The following is a 12,744-nucleotide window of genomic DNA, read 5'->3' as shown; positions in this document are numbered from 1 at the left end:
CAAAGAGACTCGCGGAACAGATTAATTTCGTCTTGCGAGGCACCACTGTATATGTGTGTGTGTGTGTGTGTGTGTGTGTATATATATATATATATATATATATGAGTTTCTAACACTGGCTCTTATATACAGATATATAGTACAGTGGTACCTTGATTCTCAAACTTAATCCGTTCTGGCAGTCTGTTCCAAAACCAAGGCGTGCTTTCCCATAGAAAGCAATACAAAATAGATCAATCCGTTCCAGACTTTTCAAAGCAACCCCTAAAACAGCAATTTAACATGATTTTTACTATCTGACGAGACCACTGATCCATAAAATGAAAGCAATAAACAATGTACTGCAGTCATACAATCAATCAATCAGTAACTGAACTGGGTTCCACACAGTCACACACAAACAAAAAAGCAAAATAAACAGCAAAAACAGACAGACCTTGGCGCAACACTCAAAATGGAAGTGTGGAACTCAAATTGGAAGCATAAAACTCAAAATGGAGCATGTCCGGCTTCCGATAAAAGTTTGCAAACTGGAACACTTACTTCCGGGTTTGCAGTGTTTGGGTTCCAAGTTGTTTGAGAACCAAGGTACCAATGTACGCTGGTCGTAAGCACTACCTAAACACTTCATTGAAAATAATAATAATAATAATAATAATAATAATAATAATAATAACAACAACAACAACAACAATAACAATAATAACGGCACCCACTTTTCTATCCAGTATGGAGGAGCGTTGCACAACAGATAATCTCTCTCTTTTTGCTAGGAAGTGGTAACCAAAAGGTTGACATCACTAGCCTGAACTTGTCCAGTCTATTCTGCTGTCACAGTATGCGACACATGAGGTCACAATATGGACCAGGGGAAGCCATCCTCTAGTCAGGAGGGAGCAAGGTCTTTTTTCTCTTTTTTTGCAAACCTCTTTGAGGCATTTTGCAACCAAGGGGTGTACAAAGTTTATGAAATAAATAGGACTAAAATGACGGAAGAAGGGGGTGGGGAGAGTATAGGTGCCTTCCTAAATCTGCCCCCGTTCTTCTTCCTCCGTTAATCCTGCACTGGGAAGGAGCTGGACTATATACAGTGGTGCCTCGCAAGACGAAAAGAATCCATTCCGCGAGTCTCTTCGTCTTGCGGTTTTTTCGTCTTGCGAAGCAAGCCCATTAGCGGTTTAGCGGATTAGCGCTATTAGCGGCCTTAGCGGATCAGCTGATAAGCGGCTTAGCGGCTTGGGAAAAAAGGGGGGGGGGAAACCCCGCAGGAACTCGCAGGACATTTTCGTCTTGCGAAGCAAGCCCATAGGAAATTCGTTTTGCGAAGCACCTCCAAAACAGAAAACCCTTTCGTCTAGCGGGTTTTCCGTCTTGCGAGGCATTCGTCTTGCGGGGCACCACTGTATAAGATAGGAACCAAATGGCTCCTTAAACCAGGGTTACTGTGACCAAAATGGAATGTCTAGCTGCCATTTGGGCCCAGGCAGCTTAAAGGTCGTATTTTTCAATATGACTCTTTGGTTCCTCAAATTCATTCTTTTTTTATATTTAAATTCTTACTGGTTTTATAAACTTTACACAAAGTGCAATTCATACACTTTTCTTAGCGATTTGACTTCCTAGCCTTACATTCATGTGGTTTTTCCCTACAGACAAATTACCTGCTGCCTCATTAGAGATGGGAACGCCTGGAAAAAAACCTGGGAAAATTTTTTTTGGGGGGGGGGGATCCAGCCCCCTCCCAGAAAAAAAATGAAGAAACAAACAGTTTGATATAGTTTGAATATTCCACAGAGTGTGGTTTTTTTTCCTGGAAAAAAAGCACTTTGGGGGAAAAACCTGTTTTCCCCCATTCCGCCCCGCCAAGGCCTTTCCATCTCTATGTCTTATACACAATTCTTATTCTACTATAAATTTCTTTATTCCCTTCATTCTTACAATCCTTCCCTTGCGTAAACTTCCAAGACCAGCTTGCAATTTCAATTATTTAATTTTATTGGAATTTTATTTACAACGTAACACAAACCCCCCACTCCCCAATGCACATTAAACGTGAACATAATATACAATGAGCATAACATACAACAATACAAACAACCAAATAAAAGACTTCCTTTATCCTGTATCTGGCTTCCTTATTTACTTCTTATAAACCATTTCCTTTGTGAATAATTGTTAAGATTTTTCTAATTATAACTTAAATACCCACAAAGTCTCCTGCAGACATTAATCAAAACAAGTCCAGGTATGTATTTTAGGGCACTGTTTTGTGATGTATTCCCTGCATTTTCCCCATGCTTTTTGAAACTCTCGTCTAGTGTGACCTCTAATTGCCTCTGTTAATCCAGCCCAGCCTTTCTCAACCTATAGGTCCCCAGATGTTGTTGGACTACAACTCCCATCATGCCTAGCTAGCAAGGCCAGAGCTCAGGGATGATGGGAGTTGTAGTCCAACAACATCTGGGGACCCACAGGTTGAGAACCACTGATAGCCAGTTCAATATACTCTAACAGTTCATCTTGCCATTCCTTTTTTGTTGGCACAGTTTCTTTTTTCCAGTTTTTTAGCAATTAGGATCCTTGCCGCTCCACATTGTCCTTTAACTTCAAAATCCTTTCCTCTTTTGTTGGGGGTTCCTGACATTTGTTCTGACTGTGCAAATAAAATGTCACGGATAGAATTCTATGGGACGTGTTGTGTATGTGTGAAAGCAGCCAAGACCCAGGGATCTCCAGGCATGCACCTCCAGATGGTGGAGAAATCAAGTGCCATCTTGGCATCCAGGCATCTTCATCATCATCATCATCATCATCATCATCATCATCAATTCTATTATTTATACTCCACCCATCTGGCTGGGTTTCCCCAGCCACTGGGCAGCTTACAGCATAGATAAAAAGACAGCAAACATAAAGCATTAAAAACTTCCCGATACAGGGCTGCCTTCAGATGTCTTCTAAAAGTTGTGTGGTTCTTTATCTCCTTGACATCTGAAGGGAGGGTGTTCCACAGGTGCCACTACCAAGAAGGCCCTCTTCACTTGGTGACCACTGGCCCGCAGCCAGGTGCAAAATCAGCCTGGCAAATTTCAACTGCTGGGTTAAGACGCGTTGGAAATTTCCATTCCACCTTTAGTTGCAGACGTGTGAGATTGTTACATGCCACATGTCTGTTTACATTCCAGCACAGTTTGCCGAGAACTTCCGTTGTGTATAGCTTTTGCCTCTCTCTCTGAGGACACGGCAATGAGAGACGACATGTTTTCTTTGTCCTGATTTATGCCTAATAAATCCGTAGCTTATTAGTATGTTTCCACAAACCTCACGCCTCTTCTGTTTGCGCCGTTTGCTCTGCTGATAAAGTGTGCTCAGGCTTTGAAGCCTGAGTCGCTGATTTACGTTGAGCCAGAGGTTGAGGGAAGGACGCAGGTGGCGCTGTGGGTTAAACCACAGAGCCTAGGACATGCCGATCAGAAGGTCGGCAGTTCGAATCCCCGCGACGGGGTGAGCTCCCGTTGCTCGGTCCCTGCTCCTGCCCACCTAGCAGTTCAAAAGCACGTTAAAGTGCAAGTAGATAAATAGGTACCTCTCCGAAGGGAAGGTAAACGGCGTTTCCGTGCGCTGCTCTGGTTAGCCAGAAGCGGCTTAGTCATGCTGGCCACATGACCCGGAAGCTGTACGCCGGCTCCCTCGGCCAATAAAGCGAATGAGCGCCGCAACCCCAGAGTCGGCCACGACTGGACCTAATAGTCAGGGGTCCTTTACCCTAGAGGTCGAGGGATCGTCATGACTGGAAGGGCACGATCCAGCTGAGGGCTAGCCAGCTGGCTTCTCGGCCCCCGACAAGATGACCCTTGGGGTCCTTTCTAACTCTACAATTCTGTAATGAAGGGGATCAGCAAATGATCCGAGAGCTCAGAGAATGCAGGGAAAGGCGACAGCACTATGTTTTAATGAATCTGCATGTCGAAGCAAGAGGATTTTGAGAGTCTGAGTGCAACTTCTCCCATGAAGCTACTTTATACCAGATCAGATTATCTGACCGTCTAGTGCTGTCACAGTCAGACTGGATGGCTAGCAGCTCAATAATAATAATAATAATAATAATAATAATAATAATAATTTTATTTATACCCTGCCCTCCCCAGCCTAGATCGGGCTCAGGGCAGCTAACACCCAATATAAAACAAATAGATTGAAATACAACTTAAAAACAAGATTAAATTGCAACATTAAAACATGAAAATAAAGCCTCATTTCAATGGAAACAAATAAAAAAATTTGGGGGGATGAAAACGTTGAGTCTTCACCAAGGCTAACTATCCAGACTGGTCCTACATGGGCCAGAAAAAAGTCAGAGAAGTCCCCAAATAGGAGTTCTCTAGCCAAGGAAGGTCTTTCTCAACACCTTCTACCTGGTCCTTAGATGCCTCAAGCAGTGTGATGTGACCTTCGCCAGGAAGGAAAGCACCTGGACCAAGCATCTTGAGATGGTTGCCTGTGGATATCGCCCCTCTTCCCTTCTTGCCCCTGCCTGCTGCCAGGCGTATGGCATGGACTTCCCAACTGCACCCAGAACCTGAAACCTGCAACGCTAGCAGTTTGGAGCTGACTCATACATATACAAGCATCGGTTGCAAACAGCCGTTACTGAACAACTTGCAGCTAAGTATTGTAAACTGCTAACTCAGAAGAGAAGGGTGGTTCAGTGACCTCTGGTGATTTTAAAGTTTTTCCCGTGGTTCATCAACATGCATGAACTCGCTCTTGTCAGGGATTGAAAAGATGAGGAAATAAATATGTCACCGGATGTGGGGCAGAGGCACTACACTCACTTCCTGGCAGGTGAGCTGCGGCTGTTTGCAGGGGGAAAGAGGAGTAAGGAAGAAGAAGAGGAAGAGGAAGAAGAGTTTGGATTTGATATCCCGCTTTATCACTACCCTAAGGAGTCTCAAAGGGACGCGGGTGGCGCTGTGGGTTAAACCACAGTGCCTAGGACTTGCTGATCAGAAGGTCGGCGGTTCGAAACCCCGCGATGGGGTGAGCTCCCGTTGCTCAGTCCCTGCTCCTGCCAACCTAGCAGTTCGAAAGCACGACAAAGTGCAAGTAGAGAAATAGGTACCGCTCCGGCGGGAAGGTAAACGGCATTTCCGTGCGCTGCTCTGGTTTGCCAGAAGTGGCTTAGTCATGCTGGCCACATGACCTGGAAGCTGTACGCCGGCTCCCTTGGCCAATAAAGCGAGATGAGCGCCGCAACCCCAGAGCCAGTCACGGTGTAGTGGTTAAGAGCGGTAGTCTCGTAATCTGGGAAACCGGGTTCGCGTCTCCGCTCCTCCACATGCAGCTGCTGGGTGACCTTGGGCCAGTCACACTTCTTTGAAGTCTCTCAGCCCCACTCACCTCACAGAGTATTTGTTGTGGGGGAGGAAGGGAAAGGAGAATGTTAGCCGCTTTGAGACTCCTTAAAGGGAGTGAAAGGCGGGATATCAAATCCAAACTCTTCTTCTTCTTTCCCTTCCTGCCCCACAATAAACACTCTGTAAGGTGAGTGAGGCTGAGAGATTTCAGAGAACTTTGACTAGCCCAAGGTCACCCAGCAGCTGCATGTGGAAGAGGAGGAAACCGAACCCGGTTCACCAGATTACGACTCCACCGCTCTTAACCACTGAACCACACTGGCTCTCAGTGGAGGTCTGTGTGGCGCGAACACACTGGCAGAGCCTCTCTGGTGTGCCTGCTGCTGCTGCGTTTGCACCGAACTGACTTCCCAGCCGCCTCCCCGCTGTGTCCACCTACTGGGAAAAGAGGGCCGTATTTTCCTGCTGCTGTGTGCATACACACCAAGACCAGATCTGCCCAGAGCCGCCCTGTTTCCTTTCAGCGAAGGAAGGAGGCAGCAGTTTCTGCAACTGAGGCATTGGTAGCAAGGCAAGCACAGATGAAACAATTTCAAGACGGCTGGCTGGGGTCACACTCTCACCTGGCAAGCACACAAATCTCAGGTCCAAGTTCAACAGAATGGACCACCTGCCCATTTCCAGATGGTGTCTACGCAAGCCCACCTAGGTTAAAAACCTGCTCAGGTAGCAGCACACCCGAGATTCTTCTCTCTGGGCCTCTGAGTGGGATTGTGAACAGAAGGAGCTGAAACAGTTCCTATGACTGTGCTGGGTGACCTTCACAAACCCCAAGGAGCCAGCCCCAGAGCTTGGCATCCACCAAGGTACCTCCTTTCCCTGGTTCCCGAAAAAGGACCTGACCATAAGACGCACCTAGTTTTTAGAGGAGGAAAACAAGGAAAAAAATATTCTGAACAAAACAGTGGATGTATGTTTTTGTGGTTCATGCTGTGGCCTGATGTGATCTGATGGTGAATTTGGGGTGACCCAATGTAAAAATCCTGAGGATCCATGGGCTTTTACCTCCCCCCTCCCAGGCAGCCTCCGCTAGGGTCCCTTAACTCTCGCGATCCCACCGATCAGCTATTTCCTTTCAACACCCCCTTCCCTCCTGTTTGCCTTAGTGTCTTTTCCTTAGCTGGAGCAGTTTTTTGCTCCTCCTTTTCTTCTAATTTCTCTCCTTATTGCTTTAGTCTTCCTGTTTCCCCCCTTTGCAAGTTTGCTGTCTTTACCTCCTCCCTCCCAGGCAGCCTCCTTTATCTCTAGCATTCCTTATCTCTCTCCCCGATCCGCAAACGATCAGCGGCTTTGTTTGAACACCCACTTCCCTCTTTCAAAAAAAAGAGAGCATGATCTGCTTTTTGCCCCTGGGCAATTCGGCTCCAGGGACCACACATTCGCTTCATAAGACGCACAGACATTTCCCCTTACTTTTTAGGAAGAAAAATACGGTATCTTCTGCCCCTTGTTTCAGGAAACTCTCTGAGGTCCGAAGTCACCCTCCTTTCCATAGCCACCAGAACCTGCCTCGTCTATCAGCAGGAGGCACGCAAGAGAAAAAGCTTCACCCACTTTGTCTCTTCTTACCCCCCTTTGTCTTAAGAGTGCACCAGAGGAACACCTGGTAAACGCACAGGAACGTATTGCATGAATTCTGCACAGTGGCAGAGCTCATGTTTTGAATGCAGAAAACTCCCAGCTCAATCGCTGGCGTGGAATCTGCAGCGAAAAAAGGACCAGGTAAGGAGCTGGTGGGAGGGCCTCTGCCCAAGATTGGAGAGCTGGAGTAGACAAGTAAAATAGTATGATCTGCTGCAAAGATGGTGTCCCAGTTATCTCTCGCTTGGACTACTGCAATGCGCTCTTTGTGGGGCTACCTTTGAAGGTGGACCGGAAACTACAACTAATCCAGAATGCGGCAGCTAGACTGGTGACTGGGAGTGGCCGCCGGGACCACATAACACCGGTCCTGAGAGATCTGCATTGGCTCCCAGTACATTTCCGAGCACAATTCAAAGTGTTGGTGCTGACCTTTAAAGCCCTAAACGGCCTCATTCCAGTAAACCTGAAGGAGCGTCTCTACCTCCATCATTCTGCCCGGACACTGAGGTCCAGCACTGAGAGCCTTCTGGTGGTTCCCTTTTTGCGAGAAGCCAAGTTACAGGGAACCAGGCAGAGGGCCTTCTCGGTCGTGGCACCCGCCCTGTGGAAGGCCCTCCCACCAGATGTCAAATAGAAAAACAAGTACCAGACTTTTAGAAGACATTTGAAGGCAGCCCTGTTTAGAGAAGTGTTTAATGGGGTATAAATAATAAATTATTATTATTATTATTATTATTATTATTATTATTATTATTACAATTTCCAATCTTCCCAATGACCTTATATCTTGTTCTGTCCCACTTTAAGCACAACGGCTTGCAGCACGGAGATGAGTTTGCCTACAGCCTTATTAAGTTCTGATTATCCCTCCCCTGCTGGGGAAATCCCAGGCCAGCAAAGTCGTGGCAATGATGGTATCAGACCACGCCGACGGCACCTGCAAGAGGGAACGTCCAAGAGCTTGTCAACGCCGCTTTGAACTTTTATCTCACTCTCTCGAGAGCCCTGCCAACAAAGCAAGATCTAGCTGTGGCCAAATTTCTTCCTTTGAAAAGATCTCGGTCCTGGCTACATGGCAAGAGGTTTGCATCTCTCCACCGGGCCAAGAGACGGGGTGATAATGCAAAGCAGACCAAACAGCTTCTTGGACCGTCTACAACACAGCTTGCTCTTTTGGGAGAGACGCAAGCACTGAGAAACATATGCTCTACTCGGTTTTCAAATACACACACACACACACACACACACACACACACCATAGCTGTCAACTTGCAGATTTGAAAATAAGGGACCAGCAGCCTCGAAAATAAGGGATCAGCAGCCAAAATAAGGGATTTTGCTTAACTTATACAGAAATCCGGCACTGATGGAGCCAGGCTGCTTTGGCTGCGACTGACTGTGTTTTGCAGGGAATTGGACTAGATGACCCTAAGGGTCTACAACTCCAACCAAAGAAGAGTGGCAGACAAAACTGATGAACGACGTTGAGATGGCAAAGCTTCCAGGCAGAATTAGAAACCAGGAAGAGGACCTCTTTAATAAAGAATGGGGAAAGTTTATAATTGATTTGAAAAGCTATTGGAAAGAGTGACATACATTGGTAGGATTGCCAGAAAACTTGTAGTAAAAATTTGAACTATGGATGGACAAATGATTTATAAAAATAGAGTTATGAAAGGGATGCAGAGGGGGAAATCACTACATTAAGATGCTGAACTGGTTGGAGGGTATGCTAAACAGCATGTCGGGGCTGCCGTCGTCCTGGCGTGAGGAGTTCCATGGGCCTTTCCCTGCCCGAGAGGGACGGAGGGAGAGAGACTCTCGCCCACGCCGCCCGTGAGCCCGGCATGAGGCGCTTGCGGCGGCGCCGCGGCCGCTGAAACGGCACCATGGCCGCTGAAGCGCCGCCCTTCTGCTTCCCTCCCCATCCCCTCCTCTTCTTCCTCCCTCAGGCCACCTCCTCAGCTGCCGCCTCCAGCTTCCCCTGGCAGCACAGTGGAAGTCTCGCAAGAGAGGGGCTGCCCGCCCGCCCGCAGCCACCCGTCTCCTCACAACGCGCCCCTGAGGGGGAAAAGAGAGAGACGGAGACGCGACAGCTCATGTGCAATCCCTCTCGCGGTGGAGGACCCCGAGCTGCTGCTTCCCTCCCGAGCCGGGCGAGCATGAAACCCGGGAAATTTAAGGGACATCATCAATAAGGGGCAGCAGTGGGACACGGCGCTGGGATAAGGGAGTTTCCCACCAAATAAGGGACGGTTGACAGCTATGACACACATCCCTTCAGGAGAGAATTGCTTTTACTGAGGCTCAAAGAGAGAAGCGTGGAAAAGCGGGCACACAACATGCCCAGAATACAAAACAACGCAACAGGTTGCCTGATAGCGGAGGCTCCCAGCTGTGGGGAACGGGTGTGTCCTAAAGAATTTCCTGTCCTTTCGCTATTGTTCCCGAAATCAATCCTGGGCGAGTCTTTCCTACCACCCCATTAACAGCAGCCATGCCCTTCCTCTAAAAGATGCCAGATTACAGACTGCAAACCCTCCAGAACAGGGAAGTCAGAGCAGGGGTATGTAAAGTAAAAATGTATAAGGTTTTTTCTTTAATTAAACACCCCCCCAATTTACTTATGATGAAGGATTTGGCACAATATGCCCTGCGGTGCTGGGCTATCAGCAAAGACAGGCCAGCTGACTTGGAAGCCAACAAATTTTGTGTCCCATTAACACAACAGAAAGAGAAGACGGTGCGAGACACACCAAAAAAACCCTTGTTTCCTATCCACAGTGTTAACCACCGGTGGGTGAGATGGGGCTAGGTACATTTTGAGAAATCTCCAGCCTCATTTCCTCGCGAAAGTGAGGAGAAGCGACCGGGTTGAATAGAATTCAGTTTATTTTGTTGCAATGAAATGCGTGTAGCCTCGGTTTCCTCTTCTGTAGGCTCAAATATGTTTAGAACAGCTTTAAACAAAAGACCTTACAAACTACAAACCGAAATCCAGTATGCATAATATGGTAGGTCTCTGACCCATCTGATGTGAAACCTCTGCAATCGTATCCGAATCAGAGAGCACTGGATTGGGACCAATATTCATACAGTAATTTTATTGGTGCTTAATGACTACCCAAGCCTCGCTTTGCTTCTCAAACAATGGCAGCCTTATTCCTTCCTTTGATGATAATCTACACACACAAACACACAAACACACACACACACACACACACACACAGAGAGAGAGAGAGAGAGAGAGCTGGTTTCCCACCACTGAGGCAAGTCTTCCTTTTTCTAAAAAAGAAAAAGGAGTTCCACCCTTCTCAAGAGAGGGGATGCCATTTGGACGAAATCACGCACCAAAAACGCGTGTGGGTGAAACGACAGACGATGGATGCCTTACCTTCCTCTGTTCAGAGTTTCCCAACACAACGCACACCGAGCGCAGGTGCGGCAAGTTGAGGCACGCACTACAATCCTCACACGACTCCAAAAGCACTGGGCGAGCCCCGGGACGTGGTTCTGCGAGCAGGTTCTGGGTCCATCGAGGGCAGAAGGCTCCTAAACCTTCCCGACGTTACCTTCGCTTTGCGCGAAGGTGTTTCTCCCACCGCCTCAGAGGCATTTTGCTTCCCAGTCGCTGCCCCTTCTCTCTGAAGTAGGAGAGACACTCCTGCGAGCGGCCAGAAAGCCTGTTCGTGCGTGGCGGAAGGAGCACCGGCAAAGCGTGCGCCTCCGGTGTGCCGGGGCTGGCTCTGGCAGCGACTCAAGAGCTCTGAAGCTTGCAACGTGCTAAGAATAAGCCGGAGGCAAGCATCAGCCTTGCGCGCCCCTCCTACGGAAGCCCTGGGTGTGCCAGGCCTTCGTCACACCAGCAGTTTCCTCTTATTTCCAACCCAGAAACTGCTGTGTCGAGAGAGAGAGAGAGACGAGCACACAAACATCCGCAGACCAGAAACACGCTGAATCGGAAACGGACTGGGATCGCTGCCAGCGACGCCTGCTCGCTTGGGTAGCCAAGGCCAGGAATTTGGGTGTGTGTGTGTGAGAGAGAGTGGGCTGGTGTCGCTCTAAGCATCCCAGGGCTTTTGGGGAGGGGAACCCCGCGCCTCGCAGATTCTAAGTCTTTGCAACAAGTGGGGATTGTGAGAAAAGACAGTCTTGAGAAATGAAGCCAAAACTTCCGGGAGTCTTGGTTTTAGACCAAATCAGACCACTGGTGCATATAGATCAGCGTTGTCTGTCCTGGCTGCTAAGGGGTCTCCAGGTTTTCGGCGGCAGGGGTCTCTGGACTGAACCCAAGACTTCTTGTAAACCATGCATAGGATCATAAAATTGTACAGTCGTAAGGGACCCCTGAAGGTCCTCTAGTCCAACCCGCTGCAATGCAGGAATCTCAACTACCACTGTTCGTTATCATAACTGTTCAGCGAAGTTTTTAATATTTAATGCTGTACTGTTTTTAACACTTGACTGGGAGCCGCCCAGAGTGGCTGGGGAAACTCAGCCAGATGGGCGGGGTATAAATAATAATAATAATAATAATTACTGTCAAACTCATTTCAGGTAGGAAAGGATCCTGTTTTTACAGTTGTATTTTTTGCGGGGGATGTATTTTTGAGATCACAGAATCCTAGAGTTGGAAGGGACCCTAAGAGTAATTCCGCCCCCCTTTAGAATTATTTTATTAAATCATAAATGTACAACCGCTTCTTAACTCTACACACACACTTAATTTTTTAAAAGGAAAACGTTACGTCTTATTACACCATGATCCTGGCTAATAGCTTTTCAAAACTTTGAGAAAACTCTTTAAAAAAAGGTTTCACAGAAGTAAGAGAACAGCTTCAGGTTTTCGAATAACATCGTTAAGGAAACTTATCTCAGTCGTGCATAAATATGCAGTGATATGGCAGAAGACACCAGAGCAGATGCAGAGAGCCATTTTGTGAATGGATTGGATTATTTAATAACATACCTTACTGTGGAGGAAGGATTGTAAAAATGCCTTTGAGGCAGTTTCTTAGCTTTTAAATTTTTGTTTCTTTCTAATGGTCTTTGTAAGAGTGCAGAAGCATTCCTTTGATAATGTTAAATTTGTAAGTTTCAGGGACCCTAAGAGTCATCTAGTCCACCCCCCCAGCAATGCAACAATCACAACAAAAGCATCCATGACAGATGGCCACCCAACATCTGCTTATAAACCTCCAAGGAAGGAGAGTCCACAACCTCCCGAGGGAGACAGTTCCACTGTCCAACAGCTCTGACTGTCAGAAAGCTCTGACTAATGTTCAGCCGGAATCTCCTTGTAATCTGAATCCATCGGTTCAGGTCCTATCCTTCGAACCAGCAGGGAACAAGCATGCTCCATCTTCCATGTGACGGTCTTGAGATATTTGAAGATGGCTGTCATATCACCTCTCAGTTTCCTCTTCTCCACGCTAAACATGCCCTGCTCCGTTCCTCTTACGGGGCTCTCCTGCAATGCAAATTCTCCCCTACTAGACCTTCCCAAACAGAAAAACCCACCTGAGACTCTGAAAATCTCCCCCCACTTGGAAACACCCCCCCCAACGTATTTATTCCTGCTTTCCTTTTTCCGGAACCCCTACCAACTTGCCGCCAACGTGTTGCTTTGACGAGCCGGCGAATTATAAATTTGGAAATCTGCAAACCCGTAGCTTAGGAAGAGCTGCGTGCTGAGATACCTGGGCTTGGTTAAAGGAAGAAGCAATTTAGAAAGCAGCTTTAA

General features: G+C 47.4%; 1 protein-coding gene across 6 annotated transcripts in view; it reads right to left on the bottom strand.

Annotated features, from left to right (window-relative positions):
- The window catches only part of PTP4A3 (protein tyrosine phosphatase 4A3), a 109,348-nt gene that overhangs the window by 34,226 nt on the left and 62,378 nt on the right, over positions 1-12,744 (bottom strand). The window contains exon 1 of one of the 6 annotated variants that reach the window (XM_081012896.1): positions 10,396-10,619. The exons of 4 other annotated variants lie outside the window; for them this stretch is intronic. The gene's annotated coding sequence lies outside the window, so the exon portion shown is untranslated. Of the gene's footprint in view, positions 1-716; positions 823-10,395; positions 10,620-12,744 lie in introns of those variants that run through there. One more of the 6 variants, XM_081012899.1, reaches the window with a different exon arrangement.

Source organism: Podarcis pityusensis (genome assembly GCF_964106645.2).
Source record: "Podarcis pityusensis genome assembly, chromosome: 7".
Taxonomy (NCBI): Eukaryota; Metazoa; Chordata; class Lepidosauria; order Squamata; family Lacertidae; genus Podarcis; species Podarcis pityusensis.
The sequence above is the reverse complement of the archived record's forward strand: the minus strand, read 5'-3'. Positions and strand labels throughout refer to the sequence as shown.